This window comes from Taeniopygia guttata, chromosome 2 (assembly GCF_048771995.1).
Source record: "Taeniopygia guttata chromosome 2, bTaeGut7.mat, whole genome shotgun sequence".
In the NCBI taxonomy this organism is placed as follows: Eukaryota; Metazoa; Chordata; class Aves; order Passeriformes; family Estrildidae; genus Taeniopygia; species Taeniopygia guttata.
The window spans coordinates 124,811,043-124,834,122 of NC_133026.1; the positions used below are offsets into that span (position 1 = coordinate 124,811,043).

General features: G+C 34.8%; 1 protein-coding gene across 12 annotated transcripts in view; it reads left to right on the top strand.

Moving 5' to 3' along the window:
• The window catches only part of RALYL (RALY RNA binding protein like), a 446,384-nt gene that overhangs the window by 260,819 nt on the left and 162,485 nt on the right, over positions 1-23,080 (top strand). The gene's annotated exons all lie outside the window — the stretch shown is intronic.

The following is a 23,080-nucleotide window of genomic DNA, read 5'->3' on the forward strand; positions in this document are numbered from 1 at the left end:
AAAGAAAATCTTGTAAAAGGCTGAGTTATGAATAGAGAGCATGTCAGAAGCTACAAAAAAAAGACATTCCTCTAAGAAAAATGCCTTATATACACTATGGTTTTGGGGAGAGGGCAGGAGGGTAGGAATAGTGAATTCAAAACCAGATAAGTTTGGACTTCATTTGGACAGGAGCATTGTTAGGGTTGAGAGGGATATATACAGCTATATCACTGACCTCAGTTTCTGCTCCTTCTAGATTAATCAGTGTAGCTGTCCTTCAGTTTGTCTTGCTCAAAAGATGTACTGAATGTAGAAAGTTTAGCAGGATAGATCTCTGCTAAAATCTCTGCAAAAGAAATCAATCATCTGTATCACATTCAAAAAAATAAATTATCATCAATTTTGTTCCCATAGCAGTAATAGAAGAAAATTATTTATATACAGGCAAATTATGATTAATCTTTTTAATGTATTAATTACTGTCACCATTATTATGTAAACCAGGAGCTCTTTCTATAACCAGCTGCGTTCTTGCAATTTCTCCTGTCCAAGACTGTTCATAAAAAAAATTTGTGCTGGGGTAGATGAGTTTCAATAGTTTTTTGTTTCAAGAATACAGTAATTCATTAAAATAGCACAGGATGCTTCTAAGAATGCTTTTCTGAAGAGAACCTTGCTTTCACCTCTGCTGACCCCAAGGAGAATCTATGATTTGTCCAAAGGCAAAAAAACCCCTATGAAACATGATCAGAATTCATACTGTAATTATGAGGGTGGATGTTGCAATGTTTTCTGTTTTAAAACTGTCTTCAATTTTAAGACTCAAATCTAGAAAATGTCTCAATATTACATACATATGATATAAACTACATATATAGGCATATATATTATACATACATAGGTACCAGTACTGTATACAAGGATGCTTCATTAATACCTTAGCTAATTAGTAACTGAAATAACCCTAATAAACAAAAAATATTGAGCAATTTTGATAATGTTCCTGTTTATATCATTCAAAGGCTTTTTGAAGGATAGATTTCATCTAAGCCATTTTTATTCTGAAATATAAGGGATCATGGTAGCAGCTGCATTAAACAGTATGTAGGTACTACATTTTCTGTGCATTTCTGGTGCCCCTTAAAATAAGACATAAGAAAAGATGTTGAGTATATAATTTCCAATATATGTGGGGTAAACCTTGGGATCTATACCTCTTCACTACCTCACTTGAACTTGGGGCATAAAATGAAAGTGGACTTTGTAGCTTTTTCCTATTCACTGAAATCTGTTTCTGGATTTCATACACTCCTCAGAGCATTATAATCATTGCTTTCTAATCCCCCTTTTTTTAAAAATGTTTTTTAAAAAGTATAAATTTGTTCTGTATTTAATTCAATAGCATGTCAAATTAGAGAGGATGATAGAAAACATAGAGACATGATGGCATTTTTCTAATGCAAAATAGAAATAATCTCCATATCCAATTTCTGTCTCAGGTACAAAGCTGTTGCTAGAGGAATACATGCAAAAAAAAGTGTTTACCTACCTTTCTGTAAGAATGGGATGAAGGTTTCCTATACATATTTTCAGCTACAATATAATACATAAATCTTCTAAGTTCTAAGCTAATCTTAATCTTTTCTTTCCTTGTAAGTTTGAGTTAGATTGTAGAAAAGTGGTCCTTATATTAAATACTTAGAATATTTTATTTATTCCATAAACATTGTAACTTGTGAGGATTAAAATTAACTATCACAACTAATTGCAAAACTTGTCTCACTAATTAAACAAAATTCAGATTAGAGGCTATTTCTGTATGATTGTGTGTAGCTGCCTACAAACAAATACACAGCCTCCATGCATACATTTCTCCACACAAGCAGATGATAGGATACTTGATCCTTCAGCATGCTTGATTCAGGATGTTATCTAGGTGATAGGCTGGTTTCTCATTTCATTGCATGGGTGCAATGGCTGAGTGAATGAAACCATCATAGTCAACACAGTCTTGTTTCTGGGCTCTGGTAAATGTGTGGTGGTAGAGCTCTTCTGAAATAAAATATTGGAAACTTAGACTATCCTAGTTTGGGGCTGGTGGGGAGGATGGTAAGGAAAAGTATTGTAGTAGGCTGCAGTGCAGGTGTGCGTTTTCTGCATGGAGAGGCAGCCATCCACAGTCACACCTTCTGGAGATGCCATGCCTCCAGGCTTCCTCTCACAAAATGAGCAGCAGACATTCAATTTTTCAATGCAGTCTTTCTTGTAGCCTTCACAGGAAGGCTATTACATGAATCAAGGAAGGCTACTATCCCTGAAGAAAATAATATTGGAAAAAACTTACTTACCTATTAAGAAATTCTCATTATTCTTATTTATTGGTGGTTTGTGTAGCTTGACAAGATAAATCACTACAACCTTGTAAATGGCTTTGCATGAAAAGATGATTCTTAATATTTCTTTGGTCCATAAATTTGACTGAGAAAAAATGTAAATGGAAAATAAGAGAGTAGTGACTAGTGTGGCAGGCAGATATGTTTTGGGAAAGGTGTGCACCACAGGCACAGCATCTGGGAGGAAAAGTCAGAGTGCTGCCAGCAAGATTCCAGTGCTGCCAAAGTGCTCAACTGGGGATTGGAAAGGTAAAGCAAGGATGGAGAAATTAAGAGGAAAAAACAGAATTTATCTCTTGCTTTCTTCAGCTTCATGTTTTCAGTGTATCATAGGACCTCTCACTCATATCAGCAGTAACAGTCAGAGCACAATGGCAGCTGAGGCAAAGATCAGTTGCTTTTGAATATTGAGAACCCTTGATAAAGTCAACAGCTACCATAAATGCAGCCACAGATACTGTCCCTTTCCAGGGTGTTGGAAATTGAATTCCCAAACTTGTCCATTCCAATATGAAGTATCCTGTCAACATCAAATGTCCCTGAAATTGTGCTCCAAATGCATTAATGATTTCTGCCATGGCTTGATGATCATGTAATGTCCACGGGTGCTTCCTGATGTATGTTTTTGAAGAATACTTGTCTTGCTGAACAAAGAGTTTTGTTTACACTGATAAAGATGAGAAAATCTGTGAAATTCCAGTTTGAATGAGTATTTTGTCCTATCTAAATTCTTTGGTCTATTGCATTGTCCAGTATATTTTCTTTCATTGACAATGTCCCGCTTGCAAATCCTTTTATCATGGATTTACCTTTCTTATCTTCTTTGTCACCCCTTACAGATAAAATAATCACTTTCAGGCTTAAATAACTGAGTTGGCATCTGTTGAGTCATGTTATATTACAGTTTGAACAGCTCATGATTACTTCCATCTTCTTTTTGCCTCTTAGAGCAGTAAAGAGGCCTCAGTACTGAGGCTGTTGCTGCTGAAAGAAAACAGCAGCCTTTAATATAGTGTGTGCTAAGAGATAAAGTGACTGGAAAACCAAATCTCATTGGGGAAAACAAGTGTAGTTAATGACCCAGATACATATAAGAAAGCTCTGCCTCTTTCCTTAAAACATCAGAGACCTAGACAACAAGGGACTATCTCTTCAGCGTGGTATTGAGACAGCTTTCTTCCTGTAAAGCTATCCTGGACTAGCCCCAGGATATTCCTGCTGCTGCATACCTTTTGAGGAAGTAGAGTTCAACACAATTAAGTGTATCAGTAATAAGGTTGAGCAAGAAGAAACACATGGTCTGCAGGAATACAAATATCTTTGAATATTCACATCTCATGGATAAAATCTTTATGCAAATAAAAAAATACAATTGCAACTCAATAAGTCAGGGGCTGGAGGGTTAGAATAATTCTTTTTGTAGCTTTGAAGGGAGCTCATGGTGATCTGAGAGGGTTGGCTTATTTGAAATTATTCATGCTCATTATTCCCATGTTACTAAGCAGTAAAACTGAAGACATATGTCCCTGACTGAAGCATGTTTTCTAAATGAGATACAATTTTTTCTTTGACACTTTTTCAAGTATTTGTGTAGACTTCTAAAGCAGACATATTTTTTTTCTGCTACTAGACAGTACAAATAAATCAAAAATATTGAAAGAGAACTGTTTCAAAATGCATCTTTTGAGAGATTACTAGTCTGACCGAACTCAACACACACTACTTACATGATGCTTCCAACTGCTTGGCAGGAATCTGCCTGAGGAAGAAGAGCAGAATTTTTGTCCCTGTAGAGGAAATGCTGAAAGTGTGAAGAAAACCTTTACAAATCAAAAGCTTACAATCTGCCTTGAAAAGATGAGTGAAAGGGATAAGCAGTGTAGAAGATTCAGAAGTGCTTTAAAAGAATTTTCTGAGAGCAGAAGACAGAACAGCAGAAATGCAAGTGGAGAACATAACATAGAAATTCATACAACCACTTCAGTCTTATGGAGGAGGAATCTGGAGCAGAAAAAAATCTTAAAAATAGCTTTGACTTCATTAAAAGATTATAGTTTAAATAACTGGGAGGTTTCTTTCTTTTGCATAATTTAGTAGAATAGTGGACAATATCCAACAATTCAACAAAAAGGAAATATTGGAAATCTAGGGACATCTCATAGAAATGCATCTCTATTATTATTGATCATAAAAATATTATTATTAAAAAGTATGAATATATGCAAATAATGTAATTTCAATTATGTAATTTGAAGTGCATTAGGGGAATTAGCAATGAATGTGCCACACCATTGAACATTTATGTTTGAAAGGTCATTGAAAACTAAGAAGGTATCCGAAATATAAGTGTACAACGGGTTTTCATGCACAAATAAAATTCGAGCCTGCACAGGCTGGAACTAAATGCTGCTATGTTCATCAACAATACAATTTCTCATTAGTAAAACAGCAGCACTTACTGTGTGTTGGTGGGTCTGCTACAAGGAGTCAAAATTTAAATTTTTTATGACTGCACTCCAGTAAAGACCAGACATCTGGGAAAACCAATCATTTTTTTTTTTAATTGAACTCTATTAAAATAAGAATCATTAGGTTGAAGATAATCATAGTCTGAAGTAATCTATATCGAAAGACAATTCTATTTGTTAACTTCACCAAATAGAAGTCTGTTTGTTAGAACCTAAATTTGTATTACTGCAGGCTGATTTATGATATAAATTTGCTGAGTGTAATCAGTCATAAAATACTAAAGGAATTTGCAGTTTGTCTTCTTCATCATTTAGATTTTGAACGCAGATTGCTCATCTATTTTCTAAAGTCTCTTTTAAAGAATTACTGTCAACCTGATTGCAAAGTACTTACTCAAAGCCTAGAGTTTGCATGCAAGTTGAAAAGAGTATTATTGGAATAAAATGTCTAAATCTACAAAACTCTGGAAATTTCAAAGGAACTACAGCCTTCCTCTAGTAAGAACTCTATATACTGCTTTGTATAGAGTTGCCACCTACGTGCCTACTCAGAAAAAGGGGAGAAATCCTTGAGAAGTTCAGAATATAGAGAATCTATTCTCCTAAAGGAAAATCTGCTATTGCTTATTTTAGTATAAAATTCTGATTAAAAAAAAAAAAAATTCATGACTGTGTATTTGAGCAGAAGTCCTGATTTTAAGTACAAATCTTTTTTTTTCTGTTTTCACAGCTGATCCAATTTTTTCATATTGCATTTAATTTACTTTCTTTGTAGGAGCAGCACAGGAGAGAAAACCTCCATCTGACCTCCAGTACAGGTCTTAACATCAGACAAAACCTGTGTCTCTGCCTCTTTTCATAATCAAAACTATTGACATGATGAAAATCCCAATCTTTCTGAGAGATTCAACTTTTTTTGACAAATGAATGAAAGTTTTAGTACAAATTAAATATGAAAATGAAAAAAACCCTCCATATTTCAGTGACATACCTCCAGCTTTGACCTTGGTCATAAGACCAAGGACAGTATGTGTCTGGTGACTCCAGCAGAAGGAAAAAAACCATAAAATTTTAATAAACATCTTTCAAGTACCTCAAAATATTAACCAAAATCTGATAAATCATTAAAGGTATATTTACTGATTGTGAAGTATTAGCCAAGACCTAAATGATGCATAAAGTCCATCATTTTTTTAGTAGTTATAGCTTTGAGATTCTTCAACAGTAAAACCCAGATACATTTCTGGAGGTTACTTTTGAAACATTCCCCCTTCTTACTCTTCACACTTCCCCAGAGGGACAGAGATTCCCAGATACATTAAAATGACATTACAATGAAGATTGTGAGCACAGAAGGCCAATATTAGCCTCTAGTTCCTATGTAAGCATTCTATGTCTCATTTTTACTTTTGAAAAGTTTATAGTTTTGGCCATAAATTTATATTTTTCTCTGTTCCTGTTAATGTCTTCTTTTTAATTCTTTTTCAATTTTGTTTGTTAAACATTCTGAAAAATAGACTGCATTGTGAGTTTGTGTCATAGATTATGGTTATAGATTTTTCTGTCCCTGCAAATAAGATAGCATCTCTTCCACATTGTCCTTTCCAGAAGACAGTAGCAATCTCTAGAATCTATTTTAATTTCCCTCAAAATAAAGTTTGCCAAGGGCTACTTTTCACAATAAATAAATAGAGAAATAAGGAATACATATTGTATTTCAAGCCTTCTTTTCATCCTGGTGAGTTAGAAACTGCATTAGAAAATCCTCCCAGTGTAATTCGTTAAATGCAACACCCATTGCCCTCCAAATTGCTGGTATCTGTCTTATTAATAGTGTCTGAAGACAATTCTATTGCTGATTATGGTTTACCTCCAGGTCTGTCATAAAGCTTGATCTAAGAATGACATTCTAGCCTTGTTTTACTGCTTGCATTCCGATATTATTTACTTAGGACTCACTGAAGGTTTAGCACAGCTATTTACAGCACTTTGATTTTGCCATATTTTTTTTGTGTACCAGAAGGGCAACATGTGTTATCAGCAGGGAGCTGAAAACTAATGCCAGAAACCCTCAAAAATAAGAAGTCTTGTTTATTATTTTGAAAATTATCTTTCAATTTTAATGGAATCATAGAATGGTTTGGGTTGGACAGAACCTTTAAGATCATCTCGTTCTGACCCATCCCTCCCACAGTCAGGGACACTTTTCACTAGATCAGGTTGCTCAGAGCCCCATCCAGCCTAGCCTCAAGCCATCTTTCTTGAAGGGAAAATGTTCTTTTTAAACATGAAGTTTATTAAAAAAAAAAAAAAAATTGGATAGAGAGTGGTAGGGTAAGGGAGGTACTGTCCTGTTTCCCTCAGTGGCTGAACTAAAAAACAAAGAAAATCTCAGTGGCTTAGTACTGGTCACTTGTAAAATAGGATGCCTGACCTGAGAAATAGAAATAAATGCTATGATTCATTTCAGATACTTGCTTTTTTTGAGTCTTTCCATAGAGTATAATTTTATGTTTTCAATTTAAGATATTTGTTAAGGATTAAGCCTTAAAAAGAGGGACTCATGCTGGTATGGGTCTAGTTTTAACACACTTTTCCTAGCTCCAATACTTCTTAAAATTATTATTTTTTTTTAATCGTTAAGAAATATTTGTCTAAAAATTGCTTTCATGAGAGCACAAAATCTGTTGTACTTTTGGCATTGTCGTTATGTCCTTGGTACTCTGAGATCACCTTTTTAGAAAGATGCTTCTACAGTACCAGTCTCCAGTAATATATATATTAATATATATATATATAAGTAGTCTGGGATATGCCACACATGCTGCATTGCACTTGACAGTGACCAGCCAATAGATTTTCCACAAGTAGGAAATAAAGCATTTTTCTGAACTAGGTTCATTAGTGAGTAGCCAGAGGCAGGCAATGAGTAGATTACATATAGCTACCAGTGCCCTCGCTAACAGTTTGAGACCAATCATTAAATTATTTGAATTTTTTATATGATCTGAGATATAAACATTTCTGAGCATCTTTACAGAAATTATATACGTATATGTCAGAGATATTTTGAGTGAATTTTTAGCAAATCTTGAGTATCACACAAAAGCTGTTGCTAAAACTCCTTTTCAAAATGAGTCTGTTAAGGTTCTTTTTAATGTCTGTCAAAAAGAAAATATTTTGCTGCTATTCACACATATTTTTCTTATACTTATGAAAGAACCCTCAAAAAAGTGGAAAATTAATTATTTCTAGTTTTAAAAGTAATAATATCTGTGATTTCATGATATTTGTCCTATATGTGAGAATAATCCCTTCTGTGAAAATTTTTTTCCAGACTGATATTGCTGTAGCAATGCTAGGAACATTTTGAAAGTAAACACAAACCCATTTATATTTCCTTTTTATTAGATATGTTTTAAGCAGGATATATTAAGAAATATTAGAAGGACAATATCTCATTAAATGCAGGGTCATTTGCAGGATCAAATGGATCCATTTGGATGGACTTGACTATAAACACTGTTTGAATTTCCTTACTGAAAATGTTTGTGCAGTCCCTGTGAAATCTGATTTAATTCTTCTTCTTCCTAAAAATACATGTGCATGTACATTTACATCTTTTTTTTTCACCTTTTCCTGAATATATATACACATTTTTACATTAACCAGGACTGCTTACTATAATTCAGTTTCAAAATATTTGAAAGCCCTACATAAAATGTGCTACTAGTTATGCTGAAGAATATGTTTATATTTAAACTTAAAACCTGCTTCCACAGAATGTACTGTACATATTCAAACAAAAGAGATCTGCTACAGAATTATCTATATTTTGCTAACTGGTTAGTTACTCTCCAGAGGTCCCATTACCTCAAATAGGCATTCTGGAGCATTTAAAGTGTCTAATAAAAATTTTGCTTGCTAAAGAAGTTGTAGGTATATAAATAGAAATGCAGACTATGGCTGGGGGGGGGGGGGGAGAGAGAAAAAAAACACACATATAATTTGCCCTTATTTTTTGAAAAAAAAGGTATTCTGTAAATAGTCAGGTTACATATAAGTGACATGCATTAAAAGCCATGGCCAGACCAGAAGAGAGGAATGTTCAGTGGACATTTTCCAACTAACCCCTGTTAAAACTCCATTCAGCAATTGGGCTTTTACCAGCATTTTTTGCTTCTGAGCATCTCCTCCAAGCATTCTTTTTGCTTTATTGATTATGAAAGTTTTGCTCATACAATACTGAAATGAATGGCAAACTTCACATTGACTGACACAGCATTGAATCAAGACTTTATTGCTTAGAAAAGAGTGACAATTATGTTGTCCTTCATACTGCAGTCACAGAAAACAGCCATTAAGGTGCCCTAGGAGCCTTTCTTCTGGGATTTAACTCCAATTTGAAAGAATGTCTTACAAGTGAATGTCTTTTTATGCTGTTTCTTCAGCTGCTTTGTTGGAGCATCTGTTGAAACTGCCATTAAAGTGTTCAATGTACCACAGTTTCCTGTAGTTTTTGGCTGAGAAAAATTAATATAAACATAAAGCGATTGAAGTTTGGAGTTATTAGAAACATAAATGTTGCACCATCAAAATGTACTTTAGTCTTTCAAGGAATCTCATTTTCCTACCTGTGACTTTTTTAAGTGCAGGTCTGCTTTGTATAAAAACAATCTTCCAGCTTATTATTGTTCATAAATGTACATACAAATACACATTGAGCCAGAATTTAAACTAATTTCTGAAGTCATTTCTCCACAGAATTTTGGTTAGCTAATCCCATCATTGTCTCACCCAACTCCATACTTAAGTCTTCCTTTGTGGAGAGCAGAGTTTAGTAATGGATAGAAGTGAGGATGTCACTGGAGTTCTGTCAATCAAGGATTTGGGATACTGGAAAGAAAACAAATATATCTTGTGCTCAAAAGCATACGAGTATCCTTTAATTTAGTCCATGTAACTATCTTGTCATGCGCAGCAGCAGAAGACAACTTGCATTTATATAGTTTGCAGTCAACTTTTATTACAAAAGAGAATTATTGAATTAGCATATTATGAGACACACCATTTTAGACAACCCTTGGAAAATTATTTAGTCAGACCTTAAGAATGAACTCTATGCCAGATTGATGCTTTTTAACAGATATATATTGTTGTTGGGCATTAACTGTATCTTCAGAGCTGTGTCTGCCACTTTGGTCTCTCTTCACCATATAGAGGAAAAGAAACTTCAAGATAGTTTTGTATGTCTTATATCAGATAGGCAGCAGTAAAACTTGTGTATGTATTTTCAGTCTCTCCTTTCTGAAAAACCACCAGCTGAATCAGTTTGAAATATATTTAGTACAGAAAAAAGAAATGTTGAGTTCTGTTTTTAACAATGACATATTTGGCTCTGCTTCAAGCAAATGCAAATTTAGCAGCAAATTTATAAACTGTGCCATAAGTGGGTTTTTTTAAGGAAAATTATGATGCATTTGGAATACACTTGCACTTCTCATTATTATATTATAAATTTTCTAGTAATAAATTATTCAGAAATATTAGGACATTAATGCTATTTAACACTTCATATGCCAGTGCATTAACATGATGCTCTGGGCTCTAGAAAATATGAGATAAGAAAAAAATGGTTTATGATAGAGTTTGTGTCTGCACTGAAGTTCAAAGGATTTAATACCATCCAATCAAGGTAAAAGTTTTAAAAAAGAATATTTACTGGCCTTTTGATGGAGAGCCAAATGGTACTAGTGATCTTTCCATTTAATGCTGCCATGATAGAGTCAGTGATTGAAGGATTTGACCAATGATGAACAAAAGTTATAGAAACTAGAGAAATTCTTGTGATGTTCTTGCTAACTGGCTAAAAACAACACCAACAATAATAATAAAGCTCAGTGAAAGGATCTATAGAGAGGCACATGGTTGTAGGACATAAATAAAATATTGCCTGATGCTGTGGTCTCTGAGTTTGAATATAAACCCTTAATGATAAAAGTTCATGGTAGAACAAGATGATTAAAGACTCAGAATCTCAGAACCTCCTTTTCAATTAAATAATTCACAACTTTTCTATAACTCCAGAAAGATTTAAGGCACATATCTCAAATATGCTTTTATTTTACTCTCTTGGATAATAGCTGTTTCTATTTATACTAGAAACCAACCATTTGTCACTTGAAAGCAACAATTTGTCACTTATTTCTTCAAAACTATCCTGCATAATTAAATGTCAGTTGAACTTTTATACATTAATTTATGTTTCATAATCTGTTTCTTGCAATAAGAAAACATGTGCAGGGAAAAGGAGAAAATGGAGAAAAAGCAAGAAAAAGGTGCTCAGTCCCACACTGTACTGAAAGTATTGTGCTACTGTGGCCAGAAGTTTGCATTCTGAAGAAGAAACTGTTCCCTTCTTGACTCTGTAAAAACAAAGCTGAATTCAGTCTTGGAAAAAGAAACAGCATCCTGTTTTTTTCCTTGGAAGATCACATACTTGAAGCTCTATCAATATCCCCCCTGAGAGGATTTGAGACAAATTTAATTAATTTCCCCAGTGGAACAATTTGAAAGCTATGTCAGTAATTCAGGTTATATTTGTGATATTTATAAAGCATAAGAAAGTTGTACTCTGAAGGAATTTGTTAATTAAGGACCATAACTTCATCAGTTTTTTTCCTGATGTGCAATCAACCTGCTATTTGTCATGCCCTTAATTTTATGGCATGTTAAGCTGCTACATAGTTTTAAATAATGTGTGTCTAATTAATACACCTTGACTTCATCAACACATATGTCCTATTCCTTCGGGCACGTTTCTTTTTTATGACTGCAATAATATTGTTCCGGTTTGGTACATGACAAGCTTTTTTATTTTTCTTTGACATACAAATTCAAGCCTTATATTGCATAACTACTGACAAAGTCCTTAAATAAAAAACGAGTCTGCAGTTCCATGACAAAAGACCAACCAAGAATACATGCCAGTCACACCTGTTTCAATTCCACAGCTGTAGAAATTTATTTGTCACAAAGACGGTTAGTTTCATTCTAGTCAGGAAAGCAAAGAGTAGAAGACATTAATAAGATTTAGATGTTACTCTGTGAAAGTGTAATTAGCTTTATGCATGTTTTACTCAAAACTAAATGCAATGTGGCCTTAGCCAGATCCCACTTGTGTTCATGTGCACTGAGGAAATATGTTTGTTCAAAAAATTTTAGTTCCTTTTAGCATTATTAATCATGAAATCTCTGCAGCTTATTTTGGGTGTACCCTGAAATCACAGAATCATAGAATGGTTTCAGTTAGAAGGGACATCAAAAATAATCTAGTTCCAAACCTCTGCCATGGGCAGGGACACCTTCCACTAGACCAGGTTGCTCAGAGCTCCATTCCATCTGGCCTTGAACACTTCCAGGGATGGGGCAGCCACAGCTTTCTGGACACCTTGTTCCAGTGCCTCACAACCCTCACAGTAAAGAATTTCTTCATAATACCTAATCTAAACCTACTCTCATTTTGAAGCCATTATACCTTTTCCCATCACTATAGTCCCTTATAAAAAGTCCCTTGTCCCTTTCCAGCTTTCTAGCAGGTTCCATTCAGATACTGGAAGGCCACAATTAGATCACCCCTAAGCCATCTATTTTTCAGGCTGAACAATCCCAATTCTCTTAGCCTGCATGCAGCGCTAAATTGGTCAGCATTGAAGCTGCTTAACAAACTGGCACCTCAGAGGTTAGATGAAAATAAAATTTGAAAAAAACCACAGTAGGTTACTAAATTTTTTTTTCCAGACTCACAAAGATTTGTATGCATTTTTAGATGATTTTAAAAGCAAAATGCCTGGGTTTTATTAATTCAAAATAAGATCAGAAATATTATTTTTGTTTTATACATCTTTAAATGAGTGAAGCTGCATATACCTATATATGTTCATGTTTTGTGGCTGATTTCTTTTCCAGTTTGTGCCATTTCTCATCACTCTGGCTGGTACAAAATCCTGTGACTGTATTAATCCCTCTGTATCAGAACTAAGCTGATTGCTAGCTGAGGCTTAAGAAGATAGTCCCATTGTAGCAGATATGGGCTGCCAGTATTTATCATCAGAATCCCCACAGAAGGTGTTTATTGCAGGCCATGTGCTTCCAGGCTAATGCATTTTTTCCCATAGCCACCTGTGATAAACACACCCCATACAGAAGGAAAAAGTCCTCTATCAGATCCCCAAGCAGATACACTCAGCTGCTCCTTCTGAACAAACATTCTCCTTGTCTAGAATTCCACTGTAACTCTGAGAATAAAAGTTTTCCTGGGGCAAACTGACAGCTTCTATGGGGAGTTTATTTGAGGTAAAGGAGCCTCCACGTCAGAAGAAAACTGTTTGCCAGTTCTCCAGTGTTTATTGACAAGTGATCTTGGTCAGTGAATTTAATCAGAGATGGTGTAGCAGCAGAGGCAAGGAATTTGCTATGCATCCTTGGGTTCAGAAGACTATTTCATCTCTCCTTTGAGAACCTCATTACACTATTAGGAAGTATTAGAAATGTATAAGAGGGAGAAGAAGGATGAGAAAGTAAGACCTATGCATCACTCCATGACTCAGGTGGGAGAGGGGGAAGTTTTGTTCTCAGTTCCCAGGTGGGAGCTGGCAGAGGCTCACATGTATCCCAAACATCAGAGCTTTCCTTTTCCAGTGAGCTCTGCCTTTAGTCAGTGCTGTGTTGATGGCCTCAGTAGGTCCCTCTGGCTTCCTTAATCCTGCCAACAGATCCAAACTGCTTGGAAACAACACCATCATTACATTAGTTATACAGTTTGACACCAGCATGGGAATTAAACTGTGCAAAGGCTTTGTCCTTTCTGTGCCATACAATTGTTATTTCTGTCATCAGAAGGCACATATCTCATTTATAATGATAACTTGTGTTGAGAGATAAAAGCGCAACATTTTTAATTACTTGCCATGCTAGAAATTTGAAATCAGATGTAAACAGGTTTGACTAAGAAATTTACTGTGATGTGGCTTTCTTCAAGTTATTTTCTTTAAAAGAGAGTGCTGGTGTGCTTCCAATTTTTTGCCCTCCTTTCCAGTTAAAATAACTTTACAAAATCAAGTTTTCCTGAGGGCAGAATCTATCAATAGAATACTTTCCCATGCTGGGAGAAATTACTCCCAGTAAACATTTCATCCAGTAGATTGATTCTGCTTTTTCTCAGGAGCATTATTTTGCAACTATGATGAATTCTTACCACATTTTATTTCTTGTTTTAACATCATATCAGAACAATAAAAAATACTGAAATTTACTTTTATTATGATCTTTGCAAATGGTATTTCTGAAGAAATGTAATGGACCAGGAATATACTAAGTGTTTCTTAGAGGTTTGCAGTATATTTTTAATATATAAGCATAACAACTATGGTGAATTCTTACCACATTTTATTTCTTGTTTTAACATCATATCAGAACAATAAAAAATACTGAAATTTACTTTTATTATGATCTTTGCAAATGGTATTTCTGAAGAAATGTAATGGACCAGGAATATGCTAAGTGTTTCTTAGAGGTTTGCAGTATATTTTTAATATATAAGCATAACAAGCTTATATTTTCCATTAAAAATTCTTTAATGTTTTTAACTTTTGGGAACTAATGCAATGATCTACAGTAGCAACAGAGCTTTGTTCAATACAATGGCTAAAATTCTGAATTCTGGCCACATTACAACTTCTGCCATCACTATAGCTAGTTTTGGATTACCCTGAATACTTAGCTATTATGGTTTTTAATGTTATAGCAACAAATGGCAGATTGGATCCCCCAAACATTATATTTATACTCAGGCATTAATTGCTGCTGTTAATGGGGACCACATGAATTTGCAAGCAATAATCACAAAAGAGAACTCACTGATCAAAGCTGGTTATACAGACAATCTCAACAGTCCAAGTCTATTGGCTTCTTCTTTCCCAAGCGATACTTGTTGGGCAACATGCTCAAAATTATCGATAATAATTTCCTGCAAAAATCATCAGAGCATTTAGCTAATCCAAATTTACGTACTTTGCTGCTGATTTTATTGGTAATATGTCAAGGAAAGTGTGCACTCTGATAAACCTGATTTTAGAGAGATAAGAGACATTATCTTCCTACAGGAATTTTGTTTTCTTTATATTGAATAGGAATCAGAGATTAATATAATACTGCTGCACTCATAGCTAGTGAAATACGGACAATAGCAGCTGCTAAGCGTGAGAAAAGTAATTCACACGGAAACATTTTTAGACCAAAATTAGAAAAATATATGAACAAGGTCCAGATAACTATTTAAACATCATTGTTGTTATGTACAAAATAAAACATGCAATTTTTGAATATATGTATGCAACCATTTTGAAATCTTAGTATCTTCAGTAGAAACATGTTCAATATTGCTATAACTAGTTATTCATTTATTGGAAGAAAATTACATATCCCTGACACTTATCATATGAGAACATAAATTATGTTTGTTTTTTCATGTCAGTGGCTCTATCTTGCAGGATACTAAAAGAAGATCAAGTGGAAAATATGCTAAGTCATAGCACAAGGGGCACCTATGCAGTCAGGAGGACCATGCCCAGAGCTCAGCCTAAGCATGATGTGAGTGGGACTGACAGAACTGGATGCAGAGTCAGAATGTGAAAAGGGGATGTTTAGAAAAAAGTGACAGGAGTCAAATGCAGTGTATTACTGATCACTAAGCTGCAAAATCCATGCTTTAACACTTGACAAATTAAAACTATTTTGTGTACCTGTGTTGCTGAGGCAATTTATCACAGCATGACTTTGCGTTGGCTATTTAAAGTTCCTTTACTAGAGCAGTTGGATACAGCTCAATAATAAAGATATTTATATTTTATTCCTGTCTTTGTTCCTGTGGAACTTCTCATTATCTGTAATCACTAACAGCTCCTTCTTGTTTACTTTTATGGAGTTTCCAGAGCATAAATGATAACTCATTCTATTTTTCTTTCTTCTTGACTTTGCTGCTGAGATGGCAGAAAGAGGCAATCATTGGAGTGCATGGGTGCAATTACTCTTTACTTTCTGATTTAGCACAATACTCACAGATTTGTTTATTTGGTAAGATCAAAGATATGCAAAGCACATAAAGGATATTTTTATGTTCATGAAACATGATATTTTAGATCATATGCAACAATGCAATTTTTGTCATATTTATTAACTTGTGTATAAAATAGAGTGGATTAGTTTGCATTTGAAATGCCTCTTTCTCTTGACCGTCTCTGTCTCTTCCCACCACCATCACAGACAGATCACTGTCAAAATTCTGGGTGTTTTCCCTGTTTCTAGTTAAAGTAACAATATTTTAAATTCTATGTCAGTTTTACAACATTACATATAGTCATCCTTTAGTTCATTACTGCTCCTTTAAGCAGAAGTACTAACACAAGAATAAATCCCTAAGCTTGATAAAAGCAAGGAATGGCAAAACTCTCTTAGCTAAATTTCAATTTCACAGGTACAAGCATTTTAGATATTAGGAATAAATGAATAACTAGTTCTCTTCTTTTGAACTAATTCTGTTTCTAGTATAACTAAATGACATGCTCCACTGCCCACGCTTCCCATGCCAAATGGATTTTCTCTTCAGCTTTTATGGTTTTAATATCTGTGATTTCTCAAATGCACACCTATAATTTGGGTTTTTTTATTGCTTTCAGGGTGCCGTTTGGGAAGACTGTCCTTTTCTTTGGTCACCATGCTAACAATTATTATCTAAGGTTACAGATGAAGTACAACTATGTTCAGGAGGGAATTTAGTGGTGTTAAGATGAGGAAAATAACTTCTGTCAGCAACAGGCCCATGATTAGAAAGGAAACAGTAAGCTACTGGTTCCCTACTTTTCCTTTTTAATCACCTGTTCACAAGGCCTGCTTGTTCTTATCTTTTTTAAAAATGTCAGGAAGACATATGTATGTCATAGGTTAAGGTTCCTGAACTGCAGTGAGGTTTTTTTTAGTACTTTCACAGAAGAAAGTTAACAAACCCTTTATGTCACAGTTAAAATGACAAAGAGTGCAAAATGAAGTTTCAAGAAATAATATCTATATGGTAAATTTAAAGAAACTGTGTAAAAAGATAAACTCTTCATCTCACTGGAGATAGTTAAAGAAAGAAAAGCTGGTCTCTTTCTCTCAATTACTGTGGGAGAACATAAATCCAAAGTACAAAATATGTGAATACAGTCAAGTCCTTGGATATTTTTGTGGGAATAAAGCCATATGACACCTTTCACATATCCCAGAAATCTGAACCATGAGGTTCAAATGGACAGCAGGAGCGACTCCGTGTATGTCTTTTTTACTGTGAACTGCAAGTTGCACTAATACAGCACCTTTGGTTAGTCGCCTGTATTCCTTACCCAGAATTTGATTATCCAGCCCCCACACGGTAGCACAAGCTCACTGCAGATACAACCCAGGGACAAAAGTCACCTTGAGTCTTTCACAAACTGTTGTTGATTATATCTGTGTTATCATACAGCAGTGGGCTGTATGATAATTTTATTTGTAATATTCAAATTTTTGCTAAGTTTTTTTTTCCGTTTCATGTGGAGCAATATAGGAGGGAATAAAGCAAAAGATGGAATGGTAGGGGGGCTTTGTTGAGGGACTGATTATTTTTTAATGGCTTGGCAATTTATCTTTTGGAGTAATCAGTATAGAAATAATCATACCTGAAAAATTAAATAATATGTCTTTGTCTTTCATTGCTCAGCAGGTGAAGCCATTGGAGTAAATTGTAATTATTACACTGCTAAAAGTATTTTTAGTTTTAACGAAGCTACAACCTATCTGTAGAGAGATAGCTCTGCTGTTATGTTTTAAGCCAGCTTATTGTTTCATCTCTTGGTTTTGGACTGTAACTCAGGTATGGCCATGTCAGTGAAAGGAAGCTGCTGCTGCTGTTGATTTGCTGGGTTTTCTACTGAACCTGGCCATGCACTGACAATGTCAATAACTCAATATTTCAATTAGCATTGGAGACACCTGTATGAAATGTTCCTGGTTTTCTGGACACACCAGCACTTCCCCAGTGCTTCACTGCCACTGTGCCGACACATGTTTCTGCTGGATAAAGCAATCACCAGCATGGCAGCATCTGTGAGCCCAAGGGATGGGTGACTCCTGGATGGGGCTGCCAGGGGTCCATGTGGTTCCAGTGTCTGCATGCCAAAGGGCTGCGGGCTACGAGAGGAGTCCCAAGCATGACAAGGAGGCACCATGTGCTTCAAGGTGGCGCAATAAATATGTAATCTCATGGCCCAGTATGACCTTGTTTCTGACAGTCATGGATACAGCTGTTTCCAGGGAAGCCTGTCAAAAATGTTCGATCTTCACAGTATGGATTGCCTTCATGAAAGCTTAGCTTTTATGTAGCTCACTAAGAGAAAAGACCGACTTTTTAGGAGTGATTGCATACAAAGAGTCCGGTTCTTGGGAATAAAAAAGGAAATAAACGGTGCTGACATTTGCAAGTATGTCTGTAGGAGAAAGCAGGGGAAAAAGATGAATTTTGAAAGTAAATAAAAACTGTGCTCTTCTTAATACAAGTAGTTCTGTAGCTCTGTTTTGTTATTTGTTGTTATGTTGGGGTTTTTTTTGTTTTTTTTTTTTTTAACATTGGTATATAAATTGATACCCAAACTAATGACTGAAATAATTTTTTTCCAAAACTCAGTCTTTGGGCTATGCTACTCACTAGTTAGCAGGGCTATGTCTTCCCTATTCTATGTTTGACAGAACTGGGGATCTTTTACTTCCTACCTCTGTTGACAGTACAGGGATTTAACAATTAAAGTTTCATGTGTGGGGTCTTTTTTTATGAAACAGTGAAGTAATTTATTGAGTAAGCAAACATATATATATGCCTAGTAAAAATAGAATAAAATATTTTATTCTTTTTATAAAAATTTCTCTATATTTAACTAATATTAAAATTTAAAATGTGGTGCTGAGGTGTATTTTCTAAAATATGTAAATGAAAATTGTATCTGACCTTTGAACAGATTCCTTTCATTGCTGTGTTGTCGGTGACTGAACTACAGAAATGACTACATGAGCAAAAGTTCTGTGATTTCACCTCTCTCCCAATGTCATCCTATATCAGAATACAGGTTCATACTTTTTGTCGACCAACAAAAGCAAACATTAGTAAAATCTTCCACACTACTCTGCAGAGACTGCATTCTATAAAGCTGCAAAATTTTGCCAAATGCAAAAATTTTAAAATTTAAAATATTAGTGTTTAAGATATGTTGGCATATTAAGCATATTAACACCTCTAAAATGGTAGCTTTCCCAGTGTCTTCTGCTTTTTGTACCCTGAATTCATTTTTATTATTTCTTTCATTTTAAAAAGAGTTAAATAAAATTTAATTCTTTGTAATAGCTAGAACCTTTTGTCAATTAGAGAAACTTGGAACCTGTCAGTCTGCATAAGTGGGAGGCTTTCCATATGCAAATGCTCTAGCAGTTAATGCATGAAAAATACATTCAGGTATTTGCAAATGCAAGATTGCATGCATGCACCATAAAACTTTGTTACAATGCTCTGTGAAAATCAAGACCTCAGTTTCATCCTCAAAGTCCTAGGGGATGCCTGTGCCAGGCTAGATAATTTCTGTATCCATGCTGCTGTGATACTCTGTCACACATGCCAGAGATTTTTTTCACAGACTTGTATGTGAGCTGCCTGAGAAGCACCCAGAGGCATGGAGAAAGGCAGAAGTAAAGCAGGATGCACCCAGCTTATGAACATTATCAGACCTGAGTGGAATATTTATATTCTTAAGGGATGCTCTTATTTCACTTGCCCTCCTGTTCCCCATCTTCTCTGCAATAGGCTGCACCCCTGAGTGACAGCTGGAGCCTGTGTCAGTGACAGCACTAATCCCCACCACGCCTGCCCTCACTCATTCTGACGTGGCAGCAATACCACTTCACTTCTGGTTGGCATCCTAGCAGACAAAAATGTGCTGTGCACCATCCATCATGACTGTCCTGGTGAGCATGGGTCACCAGGGGTAGCATATCCTGAAAAACCTGCAGAACCTAAAACTGAGCCACTGTTATCTGCAAATGGGTTTTGTCTTCCTTTGGGGGTAGATCTTCATAACTCAGCAGTATCACTCACCTCCCCAAACTGTACATGTATCAGAGAAACAACACACAGAAATTTTAATTTAGAAGTTACATCCAGATAGTAATTATTCTGTTGGCATATTTATTTTACACATCTTGGAATGAGGGATTTACAGACTTTCAATATCTGAACAGGATTTGAGGACCTGTGATCTCTTAAATGAAGTAGGTTTGGATACTGTTCTAATTTAAGAGAGGTGTCAAATATTGAACTAATTATTTGAATGTAAGTAAAGTAAATATGGACCTTTCTCTGTTACTTACTGCAAATAGAACAAGAGACTCTATTTCCAGACCAATTTAAATGAAAAACTGTAAGAAAACATTAATAGATTCCAAACTGTGTTGCATCCTTCACGCATCAGAACTTGGGGATATCTTGAAGTGAGCAATAGTTTTCTAGAGGGTAACTGATACTTGGTCTTGGCCCAATCCTCTTGTATGAGCTGAAGCTACAAAGCATTTCCATGTTCTAATTCATGATTATTTTTTAAAATTAGCTAAGCCTTTGAACTCTTTAAAGTGTGGGGGAGAAAAAAAGGTTTTGAGGGATAAAACCAAAATAAAGAGCATAATTTGCATAAAAAAAATTTAATTGTCATTAAAGGGTTAATTTCCCATTGATCATGAAGCTTCTATGGTGGTGACTCAGTACGCTAGTCAATGGCATAAAATGAAGCAATGAAGGAAGAAATGTACTACAATTTATTGTTTTTTCCAATGTTATTTTATGTCTTTATGGATCACTGTATGAATCCTGACCTAAACCTGATTTTATCTAAGATTTTAGGGGAAGGTTACATTAACAATAAGAGCTTAAGCTCTCATCCAAAGTTGTATCCTCTCTTTTATCAGCACTTTTTTTCCATACTGGCTTAATTGCTTGGAAAATAGGTAAAAATATTTTTAAGTATGGAATTCTAAATTATTTTATGATTTATTAGTGTCTGGAAACATGAAAAAGTTGTAAGGTTGAGATTGCAGCAAAGTACAGGTTAGCACAGCTGGTTGCAGGCTGTTGGTTCAATATATATTAGACCAGCATATATACTTTAAAGGTTTAGTTGCATCTTTGGCTTTGCTTGAAACTTAAAAAAAAAAAACAAAAAACAAAACAAAAAAAAAAGAAACAAAAAACAAACAAACAAACAAAAACCCCAAACACACACAAAAAACCCATGATGTTAACAGCAGTGTCTGAATGTCTGATAAGAATTTGAACATGAGGAAGCAAGAGATTAGCAGACAGTATGCTGAAGCATTATGTTGAATCACATTAATTTTTATTCAGTGGGATCATTCAGCCCATTGTTCTCCTCTGGCCATTCTGTTTGTTTCAATGTAAGATTTAGGAATCTTATTTATTCTTAAAATTAATTAAAATAGCAATGCTAAGGCTTTAAAAATCTGCCTGCATTTTTCATCTCTCCTTGTACTCCCTTCCTCATTTTAAATGACAACCATGAGATTAGTGGTTTATGTACTATGTCCAGAAGATTAATGTCTCCAGGTGATCTTAGAGAGCTGTTTCATTTGAACAGCCACCAGAATTTCTTATTGCATAGAGTAGGGGAAAAAAAAAAAAAAGAAACAAATAATCTAACCATCTAAAAGCTGCAGGTACTGAGATTTAAGATAGACCCTTGGAACTTCCCTTTAGCAATAATGCTAGATAAGAATTTCAGAATTGGTATTTCTGAGACTGAGTGTTTTGTTTCGTATTTAAAAGCAATTGGTTCCAGCATCCTTTTCAATACAATAATTTAATGCTAGATTCAGGAATTCAATATCCCTTAGTGTTCCTATGTAATCTTAGATTTTCAGGAGCTGCGTGATAAAGGTGATATGCAAAACTCGACAATTTTCCAGGTGAAAAAATACGTGCTTCTATTGCAAATGTTTTCACACACAAGTATACACATACAAATATATAAAGGAAAAGGAAAATGCAAGAACTTTGTGTAAGGGTTTGCAAAATGTGTGAGAATTTGATTGGGGGTTGTGCCTGTTTTAACTTCATGATGAAGTTGCAGAAAAAATGCTATAGCTTCCAATGAGACCCAAAGCAAAAATAAGGATTCTGAACTCCTTACAGGAATCTGATATGTCCAAAATACCTTCAAGGAAGCAAATGTCCAAATGGTGTTCACTATCTTGTCTAGCTTTATGTATTTCTTATCCCAACTGCAGTAAAGATTATTTTCCAAAGCCTTTTTACAAACATTTGTCTTTGTGGCACAATAAATATGTGATGTGTCTTTATGTGCAGCTTACTCAAAATAATCACATTCTGAAAAAAAATGGGAGTTTCATGGTCCCACAGCCTTCTGGGGAGAAGAATTAACTCAAAGTGAGGGAGTTCTTGGTTCCTATGATTTCTGAACCAAATTATATATTTGCTTTTTTGGTAATAAAAATAGACAGTTTCATGGCAAAGCTGGTTTAGACAGAAAATGTTACTAGGAAGCATAGAAGAACAAGAACCTAATTAACATAAAAGGTAGCAAATGTGAGAGCTTCACTAGCACTGTGTACTAATGTGCATGGTAATTATACCTTTTCTTCTTTGAAATTCAACTGAAATATGTTATGTGGACCCCTTGGTAATACTTTTGATATTGAGACAATTTAATAGGGTTCAAAATAATTATTTTATTTCATAATAACATTTTTAGTAAGCTATTACATTTTTTCCTGTTATTGATTCTTTATATATGCAAATTTATATAATTGATAGAACATAATACCTTAAACCATTTGTGAGAGAACTTCTGAGGCAGCATGTAAAGTATATTTGCATGCAAACTCAAATGTAGAAATACAAAAGTAAATATCAGAAGTCCAATAAATTGCATGGAGAAGGATAATGTTTTATGTTTCAAAAAAGGGTTTCTGACATGACTTTTATGATTTTTATTATTACTGAGGAGTGAAATAGTGTTCGAAAAAGGATTTGAGGCAGTGAAGAGTAGGGGAATTATAAGGACAAAACAAAGCTCACTTTTTGTCAAGAAACAT